The sequence below is a fragment of the Lissotriton vulgaris genome, chromosome 2_1, assembly GCF_964263255.1.
Source record: "Lissotriton vulgaris chromosome 2_1, aLisVul1.2, whole genome shotgun sequence".
NCBI classification, from domain to species: Eukaryota; Metazoa; Chordata; class Amphibia; order Caudata; family Salamandridae; genus Lissotriton; species Lissotriton vulgaris.
In genome coordinates, this window is record NC_141687.1 from 686,603,372 (window position 1) to 686,622,794 (window position 19,423).

Sequence of the window (19,423 nt, forward strand, 5' to 3'; positions counted from 1 at the left end):
TAAGTTTACCTTTTTGAAACAGGTCCCAGTTGTTTAGTTCCTCCTAATACTCAGTAAGGGCATGTCACAACCCACTTGAACATAACTTTGCTGTCTTAAGTTTAATTTTCAGATGATATTCAGATTCATGTACTTTCTCAATATATATCCAACTTGGAGTTTCCTTTCTAAATAGGAGCGGCCTTTGCTTACATGAAGAATTATTTTATATGTTAGAAAACCGAAACACAACCATTTGAAATTAGAGTTTTCAAATCCTTTCAGAAGAAAGAATTTGTTTCTTTTCTTGACTAACTACATTCTCCATTAGCATGTCTATATTTACGTCGGTTGTTATTTTGATATGAATAATGATGTTATTAAAAGTATTAGGAAGGTTAGAGAAGATGTTCATCTTCATCAAATCTGCTTTACCCAAAGTGCAAAGCAAAGTTTCATTGATCTCTCAGCAACCAATCTGATTGATTTTAGGACCACCAGTGACTGTAATGATGTTCAAAAAGGTTTTGGTCAGTGGCATTGTTTCTACACAGAAACTCTATGCTAACTAATGGTGCACAGCCATCTATCATTGAAAGATTCCTTGGGTTTTGTCATCGACACACATAGGAGACATGCATTTGAAGGTACCCTCTTTTACGCCTTAGTTTCTAGAATCTCTCCACTCCCCACTCTTTAGAATTTCCTTCTCCCATGTGTCCCCCTTCTGTTGTTATGGCCAACAACCCTCTTCTCCTTTTCGGTACAAAGTGCTTTGACTGTGTTGATAGGTTTACCCTCTATTAATTCCAAACACAAACACATATTTCTCTATTCCTTGGGTTTCTTATGGAAGATTATAAAACAGGGATGATATGCAGTATCATTGCTTTGTTTCACATACTCATGCAAAATCTGTAGATAGAATTCCATTTGTGATTGTGTCAGCTGTTGAACTCTCATGGAACCCTCTGAGACCATTTCTAATCTTAGTGCAACACCTCATGGACAGCAGTTCTGGAAAGATGAGAGATTATCCTAAATTCCTTTTGAGCACCTAGGCTCAAACTCAGTTGATAGCTTCTTCCTACATGAAATTTGAGTGATGCATTGGAGTAGCTGAATAAATATTATCATGCTCATGTCACCCAATTCAGGAATCTGTATGCATATTTGCTGTTAATTATTTTAAATGCCTGAAAATGTTGCTACAAAATTCAGATACATTTATTACAGAATTTGATCATCCAAACCGCATAATCCTAGTAGGACAGTCAATGGTAATATTCTGCAGAGGGTTTGGGGCATGTCATTATGATATTGAAATCAATATTTAACAGGTAGCCATGACACATTTTCCAGATTCCATGCATCCCTGTTTAATACTATTTCTTTTCACGCAATGAGAGCACCCAAACATGTAGTTCAACGTATATTTTGGGGATAAACCCCATCAAAATGTACAAGTTAAAAAAAACAATAAAACCACTAAAAAAATACTACCAATACAAGTACAAAAATAACTAAGTATACATCAGAATCTTGCATAAATTTATTATGGCAGCACAGTATCCTGCAAATATTTGCTCACAAGAAAAACAATACAAGCCGTTCGAACAGTTTAAAAGATCCTTAGAGCTATTTGATAATGTCTTATGCCCAAGTTTGAACATAGCTGGTATATCCAGTTGACTTGAGGGTGGGGGTAAGCAGGACAAATAAAGAAAACAAAATAAGAGATTTGATGGCAGCATCACGAGCTGAGCATAGATCGACTTCCTCTTTGTCCTGAATTCATTTGTAGGAAAATACTTTAACAGATAGTGTCCCCAATCTAAGGGATTTATTTACTAATCCATCACTTTTGGGACCCACTAGCCAGCCTTTCATGATATTTGACCAGTTTGTACATTTCAGCAAAACCTCAGATGGCCTTGTGATACAAATAGGATCATCCCACCCCTCTTGGAGGCCCAAAGCATAAATCCATGCAGTTACATGTTTGAGCCACAGGCGAATGTAAACTCTGTCCAAGAGCAATAGCTCGTGGAGGTCATTCCTATAGGACACCAATTCGACAATATACCAGATCCTCAGCTAATCCAAAACAGGGTTATAAATGACTAAATGTGCAATTCGTTTGAGGTCCAGATCAGAAAAAGGGATAATAATGGGCGCAACCAGGCAAATTAACTAATGAGCTTACAAATTTGTTTTCCACTATTTTGAGGTCATTTAAATTAGGGAGGCCCCACATTTAAGCCCAATGTAGAGCAGCACCCATCCCTACATATATATATATATACTTGCAGGGCTGGAGTAACAGACCAGAAATATGATGATTTATGCATTCTTTTGCCATACTGTATCATTAAACTACTCTTTGAAATTTGGGGGTCCCAGACAAACGAGTTGGCACATTTTATCCTCAAATAATCATAGTTGATGAATTGTTCAATTACATCATTCCCCAATGTTAACCTAACATTATAACCTCTTCGGGGCTTAAAAACCATACATACATAATATTTTGAGGTATTAATATCTAATTCCTCTGTTGGCAGAATTCTAGGAACCAATTGAGTAAGCTTTGAAGACCCATGGAAGTTTTGATAGTAGTAAGGTATAGTCTGCAAACAACATTGTAGGAATCTTCCTTCCATTGAATTTAGAGTAATCGTTATCACAGTCCAACAAGTAATCAATTACAGCATTAATATATAAAGAAAACAATGTGGGAACTTTGAAGCTAACACCAAGCCTTAGGGTACTCCTCTTTGAATATGTATACGATAATTGAGCTCCCCTTTAGCTTCTCATCATACTCGGCATCTGTGTGTAGCCTTAGCAAAATTGACAAGCAATTATCTGAAACATCAAGGATTCTTAGAATCTCTCACAAGTAATTTATGGGGACCAGATCAAAACTGGCCATAGATTCAACAAAAAACACATTTAGATGATCCTCAAGAAGGGGCACAAACGCCCAGTGGATAAGAGCAAAATTGAAGAATTGGTCTAGAGTGCTGATCTTGAGACAAAATCCTGCTTGAATGGAAGACAACATTTGCTTCTCCTGTATCCACTCTTGTAGTCTGTCTAAAACCTTTCTGAAGAATTGTTTTTGCAGATTATCTGTTTGTCATATTGGTCGATATTTAGCCAGTTTGTCCCTATTGACCTTTTTGTAAATAGGAATGATTTTAGTCCCCCTTCAGGTGTAAGGGATATTAGCGCCAGACAAGATAACATTTGTTAATAGATTAATGTACTGTGTCTACAAGGTGGGTTAATTGCAAAAAAATCACCAGGAATCTTATCAGGCATCTGGGATTTTCCCTCTTTTAAAGTGTCAATTGTTTTAAAGGTATCAGATAAAGAGAACATAACCAGATCAGAGCTGCTTGTATTTCGGTTACCTGTATATTCAATCAGGTCTGGAGCCAACTTACATGCTCCTGCTTGGTAAGGAAGGGAGTAAAGAGCAGAAAAATTATTATGATGATGAATTGCAACCCACTGGTGTTTGTCTGTAGGTTCCTACGTGCTATTATTTGGCAACATTTTATTCTCATTTGACGTTGCGGCTCGTAAAAGATCTTGCCAATTGTCATCCTCCCACTTGGTTTCTGGGCCTTTGAGATAGCTGCATGGTTGTGTGGATTATTCGCAGACAAAAGATACATTTTGGCCAGCCTCCATTCTTTGGTATATCATGTAGAGTTTTTAGTTTTTGGGCTACTAAGAAAACATTCCTTGTAGAAGATATTCTTTAAAAATCTTAACAAGGTATTACGAACTTATAAATTGGTATCTCAGCAGCTGTTGTATGTGTATATGAACTGAATGCAGAAACAAAGATATTATAAAATCTGGCTATGGATTTAGGGTTAGCTTTTAGAGTTGGCCATTTACCTGACTGGTAATTATTTGCTCTCAGCGGCAAAGGAATGTGTGTGTAATTCAACAAGCCCAGATTGTGTTTAAGAATGCCCTTCAGAGTTAAAACTACGTCATCATGATTTCTACTATGACAGGGGGGAACAATCCCCATATCATGGAAATATGGCCACCATTTTGGTAAAACATAATGAATAGATTTTGCTCTTTCTTTTCTCAATTTACATTTCCCCCTTCTATCTGAACATGTTCGACCATTGCAGGAGTGAAGGCCATGGTTGAGGATCAAGGAAGTTACCTGCAGAGCTGGGACTGACCAGCTCATTATTGGTTTTGACTCTAATGCTGGAATTTTCCCGGACCTCATCTTACGCTTCAGAAAAGGTACTTATGCATTCCTAAGGTTCATACATCACAGTAAAATCACTGGCAATTAAAGAGGAACATTCTTAAGGTTAGAATCTTTATGCTCCTCAATGATTTGTAAAGTAAATGATTCTTTGTTCCTAGGAGTGGAGAGGTTATAAACTTTATGTATATTTACCGAAAATCCCATTGAGAAATATGTTTCCAATCCTAAGATATCAGAGGAATCTATATTCAGCATGAATCTATATTTAGCTATATCCATACTTTTACAGCCTATGGAGGTTTTAACCCAAATCAAAAGTTGTCCAGGTGGGCAACCTGCACTCAATGGTGTTGCTCCTATATTAAAATTGTAGTATTTTGCTCTAAAAACAGGCACTGTTACCCATGTTTCTTGGAAAAGCTATATATCACATATATCAATACATTTCCCCTCAAACTGAATCAAACAACTTGGCACTAATGTCTACTACATCCCAAGAAAATAAGCTAAGTAAGGACCTTGGGTTTCCACCTGTTCCAGAGACATTGCCCAGAGGAAGCACATTTGTATCAGGTAAACTACTGGAAGCACTCAAAACTTTATAAATGGCAGGAGTAATAAACCTGTCCCATATGCCTGTATTAAGTTTACTAAGTTGGTTTTAATTTCATTTTATGCATAGTGCACAATGTATATAGTAGGCAGTTAATAGATCTCTGCTAGATATATACCTGGGATACGGATATTATTGGAAGTTTCAGTGTTTAGTTTAAAGTTTGATGGCCAGCATTTCGTGACAATTTATGCAATTGGAATGGTGGATTAAGCTTAAACTGTATTTTAGAGTTATTATTAAGGAAGGTACAGAAATCCAGTGACGGCCGCTCCATTACGGCGTTGGAGCGCCGCCTCACCACTTTCTCGCAGTGGGAGAAGCAGAAAATAAAATGGTATTTTAAATACCATTTTATTTTCTGCTTCTCGCACTGCAAGAAAGCAGATGGCAGGGGTATGCCTGGTTGGGGCTGGTGAGAGCGGATGCCTGGTTGGGGCCGGGCGGGTGGGCTGGTTGGGGAGGAGTGGCTTGCACCACTCTGAGTGCCCTGACTGCTTGGTTTGCCCTGGGGCTTACCAAAGCAGTCATGGGCACACTTCATTTTCTCTATGTAGGCTGCATGCAGACTACATAGAGAAAATGGCCTCAATACTGGGCACCATCTGGGACTCTGCACCAATCACAACGCTGCCATTTCAGTGTTGCAATGTGATTACAGGAGGGGAGGGAGCTGCAGCATGCCTGTTCCTGTTCAGAATGCAGGACCCCGGCCCAGGAGCACAGGCGGCGCGGACACAGTCAGGTAGGTTTTTATTTTAAACCCTCCCCCCGCGCTACCCCCGCGAGTATCGCAATTGAATTAACGGATTGCACTGCCTCCTGCTAGGAAGTACCGGTACTGTCGTTTTGGAATAAAAGAGGTGCAGCAGGTGCTCGGTACCAACAGGACTTGCCCATTTAAGCCCTGATGATGGAAGGAAGTCTTAATATTCTCTGGGGCACCTTTCCCCTATTTCCCTGGATGTTGCACTCCCTGGACGTCTCGCATTTACCTTCCACTCTATGATTACTCCCCTGTATCTGCCATGTGTGTTTTCCCAATCTCTGCCGGGTGGGTGAGTGGGGGGCTGAGTCCTAAAAGGGTTAAGGGCCTCGTACATCACTGGCTGTTGACAGACTCCCGCCCCCTTGGAAGGAAGCCTCTAGAGTGAAAAAGTGTTGGCGGAGCATGAGCTGCTCAGAACCATCCAAAGCGCAGTGAAGATCTGCTACAAGTAACCCCAAGAGGGGCTGAGAGCCGAGCCGGACCTGTGCTCGGTCCCCAGCACTTCATTCCCAGAGAAGCTAAGGGGGATGCAGTCTCTACTCCACAGCCCTGACAAAGTTTCTCCCAGACAGGTGAGACCGTAAAACACCTGCTCTGTCTTATGTAGCTCGCATCTTGTGGTAAATCTGCTCCCATCCAAATAAAGGGTGGGGATACACAACGACCTGCCCAAGATCACACAGTGCTGTAAATTGGGGAAGTTTAGAACTGAACCCATAGCGTTAGACCTCATTGAACCACTACAGAAGCTCACGTCTATATCGAGGACAATTGAACGTTCACAGTACATGTACTGTTTTTATGGTTCTTTTACTTGTTTGTTTGTTTGGCTGATTATGTGTCTCGATGATCGAAAAGTATTTCTATGTCTGTCAATTAATTGTCAGTCTCTCCACCGCTCTATCTTTCTTGGGCCTTCAGAGTGCTTGTCTGCTACTGAGGAGTATGGGTACCCCGAGTGAGAGTATTTTCATCTCTGCTAAGAAGTGCAGGCCCGCGCTCCCCTTTCTTTTCAAATGAAACAAGTGCGGGTACGGAGTACGCATGAGCCCCGGCCCACTTACAGCAGCGCCCACATGCTATTCTAAAACCCTGCTTCGGTGCACACTATGTGTTACAGAAAGGGGTTGAACCCATGCAGTCAACGGGGACCTAGGCGTTATGTGATACATATAAAGGGGGTCCCCGTAAGTAGGGAAGGTGTATTGTGAGTTACATACACTGTAATTATTCGAAAAGCACTAAAGCTAAAATTATTTTAAGCAATTGTGGGATTGGCATATATTATTTAATAACCAATACTACGTGATTGTACATTACAGAACGAAGTCATAAAAATTATAAGCCCCAAAGTGGGGGGAGGGAAGAAAGGGGAGGGAGTAGTGCTCAAGGAAGTGTAAGGAGACAATAACACAGTATCAGGAAATAACAATACAAAATTTGAGGACAGTTATCAAAAACAGTTATAATACATGGCAAAATTCTTGAACTCATTTGATAGTTAGAATTCAACGGTCACATCTGAACATTAGAGAATTGGGGGTTGTGCCGGAAAATCAACAAAAAGAAAACCGTCGACGTTTCGACCCCTATCCGTAGGCCAATTAAAGTCCTTTCACGGGGTCTTCATCAGGACGTCACACAAGGGAAGGAAGAAGTGTGGGGCCATTCTGTGTGAAAAGAATTTGTGAATTATTTTACTATAGTTCATTGGGGGGGACGCAGATAATCGTCCTATCTAATGATTAGACATGGAAAGTTGTAATAATTAACAAAATTACCATGGTGTACGACCGAGCTGGGTTCTGTACAAGGACAACGGAGCCACGCTAAACGTCGTGGGCAATCTCGTGGAATGGACGACTCAACTAAGGAGGAGACAAATAATCAATAAGATTCAGGACACTTGTTATCACTGCAGTATCAACCACAGAAGATACAGACAAAACATCCTTGACCCTGCAAACCAGGGCAGCTTGAATCGGGTAAAGACTAGCTGGAAAGACTACATAAAGTCTACATAACATATGGCTACATGAAGAAATAAACAATACCTCTTAGTCGCTAAAAATTAGAACCACAAGGAATCTGAGGTTCTTGGCACAGTATGTGCACGATTAACAGCTTCTGCACTTAGGATACTGTGGTAAATCAGAGAAAAAAGGTAATGTTTACCAATTACGCGAGTTTTGTGTAAAACCCAGAATGTGGCATTGACAGCAAGTTTGTATATACTTACAGCTCAAAGAACGTAACTGCACCGTATACAATGGGGCAAGGCCCGTGGGATGAGTGGTTCGACAGTCACAGACCAAAAAGGGATAAGGATTTCCTGTTTGTTCCTACGATTGTAAACAAGGAGTGTTTTTACACAGGGCAAGATTGTAGGTTAAAAAAGGATCCAAGCAGGATCAAAATCTTACTTACAAAAGACGGGTCGCCTTGACTGCAACGCTCGATGCGAAGGATTAAATGGATATGGCGCCTGTCTGTGGTTTAATCCTATAGTAGATTAAACGGGGGATCGTTTACCCAGTAGCGACACTCAAATAGCAAAAATTCAGAAAAAGAAGAAGCCCACTTCACGTACTTACAGAGACAGGAGACGCAGCCGCGTCTGCTCTGGTCACGAAGTCAGCGTCGAGTTAGTATTATCTCGGATGACTGATTGGTAGTCCTACGGTAAAATAAGGATTATTTACCGAATAGCAGGACTAAAGTATTAACGCGTTTAAGGCAAAAACTGACTTGAAAATTGCTTACGGGATAAGGCACAAATACCAGCGTCTAGTCGGGTCCTGAACGGAAACTCCGCAGTGTGTACAACGCGGAGTTTGGGGCGGGGCTGAATTAAAACTACCAACAGTTAGCATGGAAGAGTTACTACCGCGAGCCACTAGACCAATTTCAGTATGGATGCAGTTAAATTGCGGCTGTAATACAGTTAGTAGAGCGGGGTTTAAAACCGGTGCTATATCAAATCTCAAAGCAGTTAAATACCCAATTTTTTTTAAAGTGTGGTCGGATTGAGGCACACTAGTAAAATTCAATTCAACAGTAATAATGGGTAAGAATATGGTGCAGCTCTCACGCAGGAGGCTGAAAACCAAATTACAGAACAATCATAATTCCCTCCGACTCTTAACACAGAAGGTCGTAAAGGGAAAAGCATGGTTATATAGAGACATTACTCACAAATGTAAATCATCAAGAGATTATGGGAAATTCAGCAGTTATACACAATTCAACGGTTATGTTGTATACAGTCTAATGCAGCTTTTAGCCTAGGGGTAGTGCACACTATGGCCTGGAGTCACCTGATAGTTTGAGTTTATCCGCCAGGTAGGGCTTTATGGGTGAGGCAGGCCGGGCAGACTTGTAGACAGCCCTCACTATACAATTGGCAGCCATTGGAAAGTGGTTAGCATGGGGGTAATGCTGTCTTTTCTTTCAGGCCCTCAGACAAATCATGCTGCAAGTGTAGAATCATTTGAAGGCAGTGAGGTGGGCCTTGGGGAGACAGGTCGGAAGAGAGTTATAATACTCTACTACACCTGATATAAGCACTGAGCACACATTGTTAGCTTACTGTGGCCCTCAAGATGACGCACACAATGTATACAATGTATGAACAGCATGAAGACCGACTGCAGAGCTAGCACAAGAACAGACCTGTATCAAGCAAAATGGAAGAGATGTAAAACATGTGAATAGGGGGAGGAGCCAAGATGGCGGCTGAGACGGACGTGTAGTCGCCCGGGTCCCCGAGCCTGCAACTTTTGCACTAATATCCTGATCTCCAGCCTGTTGTATTATTTGTGCAGAAAGACGAGGGAAACGCGCTGCTTCCGGAGATGCGTCTCCGGTGTCCCTGCATGCCCGCTGTGAGGTGTTTCTGGACCCTGGAGTGATCGCCTGCGGCACGGAGCAGAGCCCCGGACCCGGACCCCGTCTGGCTGCGCACGGCCGATTCCGACCGAAGCTCCTGTTGCCTGCCCCATGCCCGGTGTGCCTGCCATCCTCTGCCTGCCTGCGACTTGCTGACGCCCCAGCTTGGATTCCCTCTGTGTAACTGCGGCACGACCGATTGAGGGTCCGTACCGCTAATCCTGCTTCGAGTGATGCCGAGGTGAGCCGCGCTGTCTTCCTTCCTGTCGGTGCGGTCTTAGCCGCTGCGGCTCGCCTTCGGGAATTCTCCTGCTTGGGCTTGCACAAGGGGGACTTTTGTTGCTCACTAAGCGCACTTGGGGAGCCCTGATCCTGCTGGGAGGCTATACCCTTACTCCCCACGGCGAAACTTGTTTGGGTGGCCGGTGCACCCCGCACTGTAACATGGCGGCCAGTCCTCCTGCATTATCGGTGGGCTCCACATCAACCTCTGACTGGGACGCCCTGCATTGTCCCGGAAGGAGCATGGAATACCCGGGTGGACCCCGGGCCGTGGATATCGTGGACCGCCCGCCTGCTTACACCCTTGCCTCCGTTGTTGAGGCGCTTGCAGACCTGGTGAAGGAATGGCGTGAGTGTTCTGGCGCACTCGGCGCGAAGTTGGAGGCTATTGCTCTCGGCTCGGAGGGTGCATCGACGGCCAGCTCCCTTTGCCGCGTCGACCGGGCTCCCCCTGATACTACACTTGAGACATTGTTGCTCCGTGATTGTGCATTGAAGCAGCACTCTCACAGTGGAGATTCTACGGACTCGTTGCTCGCCCCTAGCGCTGATGATACTTTGTTTCCCACCCTGAAGACGCCTTCATCTTCAGACATTGTTGCACTGTCCTTGTTTACGGCGCGGCTGACGATGCCACTACTTTCCATTACTGGCTACGTTGTTTATGGGGAGACTCCGGCTCAGGGGCTTATGCAACACCAGGCGGACCTGGTAGTGACTCTCCTTTGTATCGCTACCACTTTGCTTGACCCTAAGTATCCATCTTGTGTTTTGGGACCTTCTTCTCGCCGAGGGCGGCCATCTTACTCCTTTGTTCAGGCTGGGGCGGGTCCTTTTCCGGAGACGGGTTCAGGGGGACGCTTAAAATCTGGCCAGGGCTAGGACGGTCCTTATTCTTATGCAACGTGAATTCTGGGCGGGCGGGGACCCGGGGGGAGATGCTTCTTTAATGTGTACTGCACTGTCCTACGATGTCCCTCCCTCCTCTATATTGCATATGTAGATCTGATTCAGGTGTTATGTGGGGGATGGGGGGTACTTTAAAGCTATTGAATTCGGGAGACATGCTACTGGGTCCACACTGTGCATCAGAGACTTCCTGACATGTGCTTATCAATATTTTTGCAACGAAGATTGTTTACTGTGCTGCTTTACCCCGCTTATGATCAGATTTGCTACGCTCTGGAGGGGGGTTTTTAGCCCACCTGCTGGGGTTACGTGATAGGTGCTGACCCGGAGACCGGGGTGTGACTGACCTTGTTCCTATCCTGGGTTCTATGTCTCCCGAATTTACTATTGGACATGGTGTGGAGGCTGTGTAGGGCTTGGGACTCCGGGTGACTTGGTATAGACTGGGCTCCTCCCCACCTTCTTCTTTTTGGGAGATTAGATTAGTTCATTCTTTTCTCTCTCCCTATAATACAAGTATTAAGATTTATTTTTCTCTTTTTCATTTTTCTTTCTTCTTCTCTCTTGTCTACATTTCGGGTTCTTTAAAGGGCGACAGGCACTTTGCTGGGGGGGTGTAGGCCGTAGCCTCCGCATTGGTGTAGGGTGGGGGGTAAGATTTTAGGTTCTTTATTAGTTCTATGGGCCTTATTTTTTTCTGTTTTCTGCGCTTTCTCAATCTGGTTCGACTCTGGGTCTAAGGTTCGGGTGGGTAGGGAGGGAGTGGCACCGATTGGGGTGCGTAAAAGCTGCATGATGATCTTACTGTGATTTTGCACCACCAAATTGCTCGCTGTGGTAACTTCCGTGGATGTTTCCAGCCATAATGCCGCTTGCTCATGTTGTGAAGTTAATGTGCGGACCCTAATCTCCTAAATTTCTCTTCTTCACTGATTTCTCTTATGATGGAAAACACATAAAAACTTTAAAAATTAACCTTCAATTCTCCTTTTCCCCAGCGACAGGATTCTTCCCAGTGTAACGCTCATTGATATTTTGCATGTAGTAGCTGGGGACCCGTATTGCTTGCACCTGTGCTGACTAAGTATCGTGGCCGGCCTGATGGTTGTAGGCCCGTATTTGTTCTTTCATTTATGCACAATAAAGGTTTTAAAAAAAAAACAAAAAAAAAAAAACATGTGAATAACCTGGTGGTATTTACACGCCAAACACCTGCTGAGCTCTCCCTAAGACCTGAGCCTGTGACCTGAAGGTCACAGAAACCGCTGCTGGAGGCGTTGTGATACTCTGTGAGGGTCCCTGAAGTTTACACATCTCTAGTTCTACGATAGAGGCACTCGTCTGAGACAGGAGAGGTATACAACAGATGCATCATAGGGGCCTGAAAGTTACATGGTGATCTCTACAGCAGGTTCATTAACCTACTCCGCTAGCAATCTGCAACCCCCACGAGAGACACTGAGGCTATACCCAGATCTCTCCAACAGGTCCTTTACCAGACAGAGCTGTCTAACTGGATCGTAACCTTTGACCTGATGATCTTACCCAGAACCACAAGTATACTAACCGTCTGAACCAACTTGCTGGGATCGGAACCCATGGCCTGAAGCCTACATGCAGTTAATGTCAAGAGAACTCTAACCTGCTCAGCTGGCTTTCTTAGACTCCCTCTCAATCAGGGCAGTGCATACTAGATGCGGAGCTCTGCAGCACGTGTGCTGTGTTAGCGATCCACCACGATGTGCTCTGCATGAGATAGAATGAGATCCCCAGCAGATGCGATAAACCATATGAGCTATCCTAATAGTTATATGATCTATAACATGACAGTCACACAAGGATTTCTGCAGCAGGTGTGTTAATCCTGACAAGTTATCTTGATGCCTTCTCAGTAGCGTGTAAACTTAAGGTTAGATCATTGCAACTGGTGCATTGACCTGATAAGCTTTGATACGCTGGCCAAAACATGTGAAACGAAAAGGAAAGGTAGATCACCCTGGCAGCTGCACTGACGCCTAAATCTGCCACTTGAGGGTCACACTCACACACATTTCTGCAAGAGGTGAGCTCACAGGGATCACTGTTGACCTTTCTTGCTGTCTCCCCTCTGAACGCTCGCTCATTATTTCTGTTTCACTCTGATTCGTCTAGAGTCTCTTTGTTCCTCGCACCATCTTATGATACTTTCAGGTCCGACCCTCTCTATTCCATGAACCTGTTTATATCCCGACTAAATCCCTGACATGGCACTTTTCATGGCCATCACTGTTACATCCTCACTTCCAACGACCTCCCCTGAGACTCGCAGACTTTTCTTTTCTGATACGTATTAGCCCCTTGTCTAACATTTGAGCAGGGGGGGGGTTAACGCTTGCTATTAGTGCTGAGTGATACAAAGGATGCATGGGCGCTATTTCCAAACACCCGTCCCTGCTTTAAAAGTGGTAGGTTATACAATACAGAAGATGGCGGAAGGTGACGCAAGTGAAGCCACGGTAGAAGATACAGTTTAACTTCAAGAGTCTGTTGAACAGAGTGCTATGTATCTGAAACCTTTCAAGTAACCAGTGGGAAGGGTGAAAATGTGACTTTCTTCGACAAATGGTGTGGTGGGATGTGTGGAGTGCAGCAAAAGTCAAAATCCCGGTTGATGCCAGTTCTCTCATCCTCTATTCCATGAAATGAGATAAATATTAGGACACTCTCGCTTTGCATATTAAAATGGTTTAGAAATTGTATTAAAACAGACCAGAATGCTGAGGGATCTTCTGATGAAAATAAGAAGAAACTGATGATTCTTTATTGAAAAGCGGTCACGGGAAGAAACTCGGTTTAGTGCTGACAGGCCACTTAGTAAAAGTGCGGGCACTCTGCTGGTAAAATATGCAAAGATTGTCTTCTGTAACTCATAAAAATTGGCAATTTCTTAAATGATAAATATTTCAATCGTATTGCTTTATTAACCTTCCTGCTTCCTCAAATTTGCTTGAAAATGTACCATTTGTCCACTCCTTCTTTCAAAATTTTATCAGGGAGAGAACCCCCCCGAACCCTACTTAAGTTGTTCGGGCATGCGTGCTGCGCTCGCTTGCCATAGTACAGTACGGCAATCATTTTAGCCTCACCACTTTCAAATGTCACCAGCCATCACTGCACAAATCCTAGGCTACAAGGCCTTCCAAAAAGGGTCTTATCTGCTATATACAGTTTAATAAAATCATGAAATTCAAACAGGGAAGAGAAATGCTGCATATTGATAATATCAGAGTGAATTACAGAGCAGCAGTGTTGTGTGTGTCTAATCCTGTGGGCCACCTTTTCTTAAGCAACTCTTGATCTTCTCTCATATTAGGTTATAACTTTGGCAGCTTAATAATGTAAACCAGCCTCCCTTTCTCCAATAAGGAAACTCCTTAAGTGGTAATACAGGCTTACTCTCCTTGCAATCTCCTGTGTTTAAGTGGATACCCTGCAATACTATCAGTTTTAGTTTTACATCAATTCATTTATGTTAGCTACTTCAGTTCTTCAGTAGCTCTGATCTTACTGTCACTGGGATAACTTGTCTGGATTGCCTTGTGTAGACCTACAGGAACTGAATGGTTATTCATGACTTTCCATCCCTTGGTATAATAAACTCCCCTTCTCGCATCCTCCAAAGGCTGCTGGAACGTATCCGAACAATGAAGGACTTGGAAAGATAACAATAGGCTTTTACAGTCAGTGGCTTGTGATATACTTCACCCAACTCCCCTGTATTAGTCATGCAAGTACCCATTTATAGGAACTCATAAAGTTTTAAAGTTAGTTTCAAAACCATTGGTTTCACCATGCTAAATTCTGCTTTTAGTAGTCCTATAATCCTAGTGATGCTCTTTTCCTTCTCAGTACTCAAACAATAATTTTCTGTTTTATTACTATGTTGCATTGGCTCGGCTGCAATTGCTTTTGTAGAATTATTACCTTGACTCACAAGAGGCAGGAATCTATTTTGTCAAACAATGTTGGGTTCCACATGAATATCAAGCGTGAATGGGAAATGGGAGTCAATATCACTGTCAGTGTGCTTGTCACTTGAACTCGATGGCGGTGGTTCCCCTAGGGCACTAATATATCCATAGATTTTACACTGCCCTTTCTCTTGTAGAGTTTGGGGTCATTATCAAATGTTTTGGGGCTCATCTCATTCTTTTCCAGACTCAAGACAACAACATATAAAAGCCTAATTAAGTGTCTCACTGATCAATTTGACCACAAGAGGAACATAGACTTCGAAAGATACACGTTCAACACAACATGCCAACTGACAGAATAGTGGAAGATGGGGCAAGCTAATCGCATGGCTGGGAATGTCAGAATACATGACAAAACACTACGACCACAGAACCAGAAACAAGAAAGAAAGCTCCATCGCTGTGGACTTGAATTCCCACATGCTGGTGCCTGCTCTGCCAGGGGTCACCAGTGTCGGAAATGCAACAGGAAAAATCTCTTTGCAAGTGTCTGCATGAGCAGACAATTCAAAACAGAGCGAGGGCAACCAGCAAGACGAACAACAACAAGCAGGTATGCACGGCACATGGACACTCAAAACTACAGATCGCCAGCTGACTCTGAGGGAGAGAATGCAGACCCGTTCACAGAACAGCTATACCTCATGTAAGGTATCCCAACACAGGGTTGTATGACAGAACACATCCAACTTATGGACAAACAGCAGATAAAGAAAACAGCGATGGTCGACACTGAGGTAGGAAACCACATCACAAGCTTCATGCTCAACAGTGGTGGCACATGCAACATAATGTGCATGTCAGAATATAAGAAGATGAGACAAAAGTCTCTGCTGTCGCCGTCTGCAGTTGATGTGTTCACATGAAACCAGTGGTAAACATAGGGAAGTTTATAGAGACCCTAACATACAAAGAAAGGTCACTAAAAGAAGAAGTGCATGTCCTAGGCAGAGACATCCCACTGTCTACTATGCAATGTCACTGCTCAGGTGATGGGCCTCCTAGCAATGACAGATCACATGTCTTAGCATTATCCATGCCACAACATTCTGAGAGAACACCCTGCAATGCTGCATGGACTAGGAAAGCTGAAAGACAAGCAAATAACACTGCACATCAACGAAGCAGTCAAGCCAGTAGCACAGTACCACAGGAGAGTGCCCGTATACCTACAACCGAAGTGAAGAAGAATCAAATAGCCTACTGGCGCAGGACATCATAGAGCCAGCAAATGGACCACCTCCATGGGTATAGCCGATAGTGGCAATGCCCAAGAAAAACACCTTGAATATTCGTATCTGCGTCAACATGCACATCCCAAACACAGCAATTAGAAGAGAAAGACATTCAGGCCCTCATATGATCAGCTGCCTTACTGGAGCATGTATATTTTTAAAGTAGATCTATGCAAAGGGTACCATCAACTGGAGCTTGATCCGCAATCACACTACATCACAACATTCTCCACTCACATGGGTCTTTTTCGCTATAAGACTCAGCTTCAGAATATCATCCGCAGTGGAAATCTTCCAAGAGACCGTTAGCCAGGCGATAAGGCTCTCAAAGAACAGCTTAAACTACATCGATGATATTTTAGTATTCGTCTGCTCAGATGAAGAGCAACTAGCTGGAACTTGCCGGCCTGACCCTAAACGAGGACAAGTGTGAGCTGGGGAAGGGAGAACTGGTGTTCTTTGAGCACATCTTCTCAAAGAAAGGAATGAGACCTGATCCCAGCAAAATATATACACTGCAGAAAGCAAGACCTCCTGCAGATGTAGCAGATGTGAGGTAATTCCTTGGGCTGAGCAACTACTGTGCTCGCTATATCAAGGATTTTGCAACAGTGAGCACGGCACTTTGTGTACTAACAAGACATTTCTCTGGACCACAGAATGTGACAAGTGTTTGAAGCCATCCGGCATGCAGTTACAGCAGTAGACCAACTCGCTTACTTCAACTCTTTGCTATGCATCAAACTCACTGTTGACATGAGCCCAGTGGGGCTAGGAGCTATTCTAGCACAAGACATGCCAGGAAGAGACTCATCTAGACAGATTGTCACATATGCAAGCAAGAGTTTATCAAACACAGAAAGGGCATACTCTCAACCAGAGAAGGAAAGTTTAGCAGTGGCATGGGCATTCGAGCACTACTACATGTTCATATATGGGAAGCCATTTACTATTGTGACAGACCACCAGGCACTGGTGATGATAAATGGAAGCCCCAGCACAAAATTACACCCTGAATTGAAAGGTGGAGGATACGCCTCATGGACTATGATTTCAAAATAGTGCAAAAATCAGGAAAGTAACACAACCCTGCTGATTACATGTCTAGGCATCCCCTACCACGAGCACAAGAAGTCCTGTCCATGGCGGTGGAGTACGTCACGTTCGTGGTGCGACAAAGCCCCCCTGCTCTAATAATGGTTGATGCGACACATCAAGCAGTCAAAACAACAACACAGCAACAGAGGTGGAGACATGTAAATATCAGCAGTCCAATGAGCGAAGGAGTAAGAAGGGAGCTAGTATTCAAGCAAATGCAGAAGGAGTTGTCGGAACCAGAAAGAGGGGTTGTACTTCGAGTAACACAGATAGTAACACAAAGAACACTGCAGCAACAGACCGTGAGTCTTGCCCATGAGTCCTACTGTGGTATAGTGGCAACCAAAAAGATGCTATGGGAAAAAGTATTGTTCCCGGGTCTTGATTGCCTGGTGGAAGATGCAATAATGAACTGTAACCTATGCCAGATAACGGGAAAGCCAGCAAAGTCAGAACAACTACAGATGTCCAACCTCCCCGGGGCGGTGTGGATGACTCTGATATCAGATTTCTGTGGGCCTCTGGAAACTGGAGGCTACTTGCTAGTAGTCATTGACAAATACTCACGACAAGTGTCATCAACATCAGCAACAGCCACCTTGTCAATATTGGATGACATATTTGCAGCGTGGGGTGCCCCACAAACTATGAAGACAGACAATAGGCTACCATTCTCGGGAGAGGAGTTTTGCCAATTCATGGCATACCTGGGAATACATCACGGGAAAATAACGCCTCTGTGGCCACAGGCAAAAGGCATGGTGGAATGATTCAAGGAAACATCAAGAAGGCCAAACTGGTGTAGATTTCAGTAGGTCAAAGACTGTGCCAAGTATTGCTAGACTACTGAAACACACCACACAGTTCCACGGGGAGATGCCGAGAAAAACTGGTGCTGGTGAGAACAAGGAGAACAAGATTGCCTCAGCTAGAGGCAAAAGCACCCCCGAACACATCAGGTGGCAACAAGGAAAATGAAGCAGTACGCAGAGTCATGCCATAGTGTCTGAGCTAAAGCAAGGGGATTTAGCGCTGGTGTGTCAATGGCAGTCAAGGAAGTCGGACAACCCTTTCTCGAGTGAACCGCTAACAATAACAAACGTAAAAGGGCCCATGTTAACGACAGCTGCAGGTCCCTAACTTATCACCAGAAACAGCTCACACTTTAAGGGATTCAGGACATCAGACGATGCAGAAGGAGAGGCAGCACCAAGGAACAACTGAACAACAGGAATGGAGGAAGATGAGGGTGGCATTGAGGGACTGGACAGAGCTGGAGCTACAAGAGAGATACCAAAAGAAATAACAGAAATATTGTGCCCTATGAGAGTGAGCAGAAAGCCAACATGGCTCATTGAGGAACTATAGCGATGGGGCAGTAAGCTGCCACCATCGGAGACAAAACAGACAATGACAACAGGTGTTGTCAGGACGATAAGTGTGTGTCAGTAGTGACAGTGTTTTTCTAGTTGTCAGTTCCTGGGTCCGATCATTGTTTCTTTCCCCTTCGTTCCATTGTCTTTCTGTTATTCTCTTCTCTATCATCTGTCATTTTATTTTATTTTCCACAAAAGGGGGAGATGTCGGAGTGTTGTGCAGAGGGGCTCTAGGACCCTGCACAGGACAAAGGGAGGAGTAACAACTAGACACCACTTCCGGTAAGGGAAGTGGGAGGAGGGCAGCACGATAGGAGTGGAGAGAGGTGCCAGCATGCACTGGGACAGAGCAAATACAAATAAAGAACACGCCCACCTACCGGCATCAGTATGCAGTTCTTGAGGTCCAGGGGCACAGCAGAGTGACACAACACCCCACTTGCTCAGAATTAGAAGGCTTGAACTCCCCTATTCCAGTCTTTTGCGGCCGCACAGTGGAATTGATTCAGGTGCTTTAGAAGTTATTGACAAATGCAATGCAGCGCGCGCAACGAAATTTGTTTTATTTATTTATATGTTTACTTACCTCTAGTCGCCTGTAATCTGTAGTTTACTAACCTCACCCTGTCCCTCCCCCGCCCACTTCAGCACCCAGCAGCACTCCCACCAGGGGCTGCTACTGGCAAAAACGTAGATACATTTCTGGCAAATACATTCAGGCCATCCAGTTGGCCTAACGATATATATTACTTTGGACTTCATACTGCTGAAGGAGAATTATGCCAATGGCATGTGTTTATTTTTGAAGATTCCAAGCCAGTGGATGAGACTGCAGACCCTGGTCTCTGGTCCTTTACTCCTCTAAACTTACTTTTCAAATTCTCGTTTGGAGGATGGATCCTTTACAGTGGCACTCACAGTAGGGGAAGAGTAATGATATCAACTGAAGAGTCAGGGAACCATGACCATGTGGTAATGTTGTGCAGCTGGCAATTAGAATGCCACATAA

General features: G+C 43.9%; 1 protein-coding gene across 2 annotated transcripts in view; it reads right to left on the reverse strand.

The window, feature by feature from the left end:
• OVCH2 (ovochymase 2) overlaps nucleotides 1-19,423 on the reverse strand; it is a 1,017,769-nt gene that overhangs the window by 41,490 nt on the left and 956,856 nt on the right. The gene's annotated exons all lie outside the window — the stretch shown is intronic.